The sequence below is a fragment of the Oryctolagus cuniculus genome, chromosome 18 (genome assembly GCF_964237555.1).
Source record: "Oryctolagus cuniculus chromosome 18, mOryCun1.1, whole genome shotgun sequence".
NCBI classification, from domain to species: domain Eukaryota; kingdom Metazoa; phylum Chordata; class Mammalia; order Lagomorpha; family Leporidae; genus Oryctolagus; species Oryctolagus cuniculus.
Genome location: NC_091449.1, coordinates 42,672,582 through 42,676,909, shown reverse-complemented (window position 1 = coordinate 42,676,909; position 4,328 = coordinate 42,672,582). Strand labels below are relative to the sequence as shown.

The following is a 4,328-nucleotide window of genomic DNA, read 5'->3' as shown; positions in this document are numbered from 1 at the left end:
TGCAGCCCCCCGAGAAAGCCGGCCGGCGGAGTGCCGCTCCCCTGCGGAAGTGGGGAATGTGGCCAGGGGGAACTGCCCTTCCACGGAGGTGGAAGGGATAGTAGCCAACCCGGGAAGAACCAGCAGCAAACCCGGGGAGGGCCGAGCAGACGAAAGAACAACGCAGGGTCCTGTGTTGCTCCTCCACGAAGAGGGGGAGCGACAATGATTTTTTCCAAATATTTATAATTCCATCTAAATTTTAGAAATGCTGTAGGCTTTAAAACAGCCTGTCTACTATCATATCCTTACACTAATATAAGACAAAATGAACTACAACAAAAGACTACAATGAAAAAAGAATATGATCACTTTTAGTCAGCACAAATATTTTAAATAATGCATAGCAAAGATGTTATATGAAATCCATTATTCATGGCTTTTCTCATACATATATTTGAAAATGGAATGGTCCTGGTTGCCCTGGGAATTTTTGTCATGGTGTGTTACATAGTTCGTAGCTTTCTACTCTACTCACACTTTTTTGCCTAAAAAGAACTCTCTAATTGGATTGTCAGTCATTTATTCATTACCTTCTGCCAAGCTGGTAAATGACATATTCCCTTTAACCATCTTTTCCCTCATTTCATGTGTTGGAATTCCTTTTACCCTCTCATTCAGATGCATATACATCTTTCCACTTATAGATTGCTTTTCTGTATTAAATATGAGTTACAAAATCTGATTACACACTACTTGCAATTACTCAGGCTGTGAAATAAAGAATATGGTGTGATGTATATTTAATATACATTAAATTAATGTAGCTCGGTAACATTTTTTTGAAATCTCTATGAATACAAATGATTAAATAATGTCACCAGTGCCAAAATTCCAGTTTGATGCTTTGATTTATGTTGCTTTTCATTTAATATGTACATGAATATTTGAAGAAACTGTGTGTGTGAAAGAGGAAGGGAGGGAGGGAGGAAGAGAGAGAGAGAAAGTGAGAAAGGAAGAAATTCTAAAGCAAACATCACGTCCAACTGTACTCGGTCATTTAAGAGCAAGTCCATTGCTTAATGACATAATTTTCAAATAAATGCTCTCTCAGATTATACTTAAAAGGAAAAGCAAATATAGACCATATTAGAAATTTAGATGGTAGTGGCAAGTGGCAGTTCAGTCACTGACATGCAGCTCCGCGTTCAAGTGCAGGAGCTCCACACCCTCGAGGTGACCAGCTGGGAGAGGGTGGCCCAGATCAAGGCTCATGCTGCCTCCTTGGAGGGCTATGCCCTGGAAGATGAAGTCGTGCTCTCAGCAGGCACCCCACTGGAGGATGAGGCCACCCTGGACCAGTGGAGACCCTGGCCACTCTGGAAGCAGCCTGCAAAGTGAGAGGTCAGACTCCTAAGGTGGCCAAACAGGAGAAGACAAAGAAGACAGGCCAGGCCAAGCAGCTGATGCAGTACAACGGGTGCTTCGTCAACACGGCACCCACCTTTGGCAAGAAGAAGGGCCCCAAGCTAACCTTTAAGTCTTCTGTGATTCTGGCTTTCTCTAAAAAAGCTGCTCTACCCAGTCAAAAAAATAAAGAAAGAAAAAAAGAAAAAGAAAGAAAGAAATTTAATGGAAGCCAAAAGCTCATTTGTAACAGTTTTGAATGGTAAAAATGATGTAGCAATTCAATTAATTTATTGAATTTCAGAAAAACATTTGCCAGGAACTCTGCTCAGTGCCTTTGAGAATCAAAAGATGAGCAGGATATGGAATAGAATTTCCCCTTAAGGAAAAATGTAATCTTTGATGGAAGATATGTACACAGGCTACAAACATAATTCTTTAGGACAAAAAGGCATAGAGTAAGCTCCATAGTTTCACTCATGGGGGGAACTGGCATTTATGCTATGTTTCTAAGGATAAACAGTATTTCTGGTAGCAGGGAGATGGAAGATATGGAGGTAAAAGAAATTTTCTCAAAGTGAGCAAATACGTGATGGCCAATACTGCAGAGAGATCTATTCTCCCTCTCTGAATAAGACAACTGTGCCAGATATTGGAGCAGAAGACACAGTTGTGGATAGGTACATAAAATGCAGGACCTTAAATTTCAAGCAATGGATTTTAGTCATTATTTAGAAATATATTTTAGAAAATTATTTAGAAATAGTCATTATTTAAAGTTAAAACTTTTAGCCGGAGCCGCGGCTCACTAGGCTAATCCTCCGCCTTGCGGCGCCGGCACACTGGGTTCTAGTCCCGGTTGGGGTGCCGGATTCTGTCCCAGTTGCCCCTCTTCCAGGCCAGCTCTCTGCTATGGCCCGGGAGTGCAGTGGAGGATGGCCCAGGTGCTTGGGCCCTGCACCCCATGGGAGACCAGGATAAGTACCTGGCTCCTGCCATCGGATCAGCGCGGTGCGCCGGCCGCAGCGCGCTGGCTGCGGTGGCCATTGGAGGGTGAACCAACAGCAAAGGAAGACCTTTCTCTCTGTCTCTCTCTCTCTCACTGTCCACTCTGCCTGTCAAAAAAATAAATTAAAAAAAAAAATAAAGTTAAAACTTTTTAAAGCAGGAAGTAACATACTTAAAGTGGTGTTTTGCTGTGCAGATTCAAGGAAGGAGAAGTTAGAAGGAAGTTTCAAAGTTCTAGGTCACATGTGATTAGGCTGGGGCAAATGGAGAGAGAGAATGGACATTAAGGTGTGAAATATGTTGCCATACCACCCTGAGTAAAAATCATGCCACCCATTAGTTAAGCACTTTCAAAAATTCCATTTAGTTGAAACACAGGAGAGAGATATCCTACACAACTGTTGACTCCTGCAACAGTTAGGACTTGACCAGGCTGAAGTCAGGAGGCCAAATCTCAACCAATCGGTTCTCCTACATGGGCGGCAGGGATTCAAGCACTTCAACAATCACCTGCTGCATCCCCAGGGTACACACAAGCAGGAAACTGGAATCGCATGGAGCTTGTATGCAGGCATCCTAAGTGGCGTTTTAACCACTGTGAAAAAAGCTCACCTAGTTCTGTATTTTTTAGGAGTAGTCTTAGCCACACTGACTTATCAAGTCAGTTCAGCCACCAAAATCCACTGTTTATTTATCCTTCCAAAGTTACTCAAGACAACTCAAAGGCAAGTACTCTAAATTCTTTATATCTTTAGTGTTACTTTTGAAAACATACAAAATATGCGACTCCTAGAGAAGGTACAATATATGCAACTTAACAGCTTCCTGCAGACTGATCCCTATGAAATCATTTTGCATGAATGCCTTGATTCTAAGACTACTATCTGAGAAAGAATTAAGGCACCTGGGGAGATATATTGACAAATGATATAAATATAGACATATATTTATATCAATGATCTAAATATAGACATATATATACACTTGTATATAAATATACATATATATATACATTTGTCATATATATGACAAATATATAGACATATATATATATGAGAAAGAGAGATCATGGGAATTATTCAGAGTCTGAAGAGGTTTTTTTCTAGTTTATTTTATTTTATTAAGATTTAATTTATTTGAAAGGCAAAGTGACAGAGAGACAGAGAGCAAACTAGTCTCCCCTACCCCCCAAATGGCCACAGCAGCCAGAGCTGGGCCACAGAAAAGCCAGGAGTCTCCCATGTGGATGGTAGGTTCATTAGCAGGGAGCTGGATTCGAAGTGAAACAATGAGGACTCGAACCAGCCACAAGGCTATCCCCAGTTTTAGGCTATTTCCTAAATAAATGGTGACCGACCTTCTAAACTCCCAAAATGAGTGGACATTCATGTGAAATTCTAAGAGATTTGGGGACTGATTATGCCATCAGGAATGCATTCTTCTATTCCCACCGCTATGTCACAAAATAAAGGCCTATTGATTTCACGGAAGATCTGTAATAACTTTATACCTACAGACCATCTGACCCCTTCTTAGTGATTAGAAAGCTGAAACCCCAAACCTGGAAATGTGAAGGGACAGACAAATGTTTCCAAAGATACTTAGTGGTGGAGCTAAAGCCTAAACCAGTGCTCTTGATATTATTCATGTATTACTTCATACATCACATTGGTATTTATTTTTCTAAGGACTCCTTGTGTCACTATAAATTTATTTGTGTCTTTAGATCTTTTGTAAATCCTGGATTCTGACCTCCTAAATAAATAAATCCAAATTCTGCTGAAAAGATAATGTACTACTGGAATGATGACTTACTCAGAAGGTGTATTTCCACTTTGTTGAATGTAAAGCATAGGTCTCAATGATTTAATGGAAACATTCCATTTTCTAAATTTGTATTTTAAAATTTTGTTACAATTTGGCATTTCCAAGGG

The 4,328-nt window shown here is 40.3% G+C and overlaps 1 pseudogene; it reads left to right on the top strand.

Moving 5' to 3' along the window:
- Positions 1-1,173: 1,173 nt before the first annotated feature.
- Positions 1,174-1,652, top strand: LOC138846535 (ubiquitin-like FUBI-ribosomal protein eS30 fusion protein; annotated as a pseudogene).
- Positions 1,653-4,328: the final 2,676 nt, after the last annotated feature.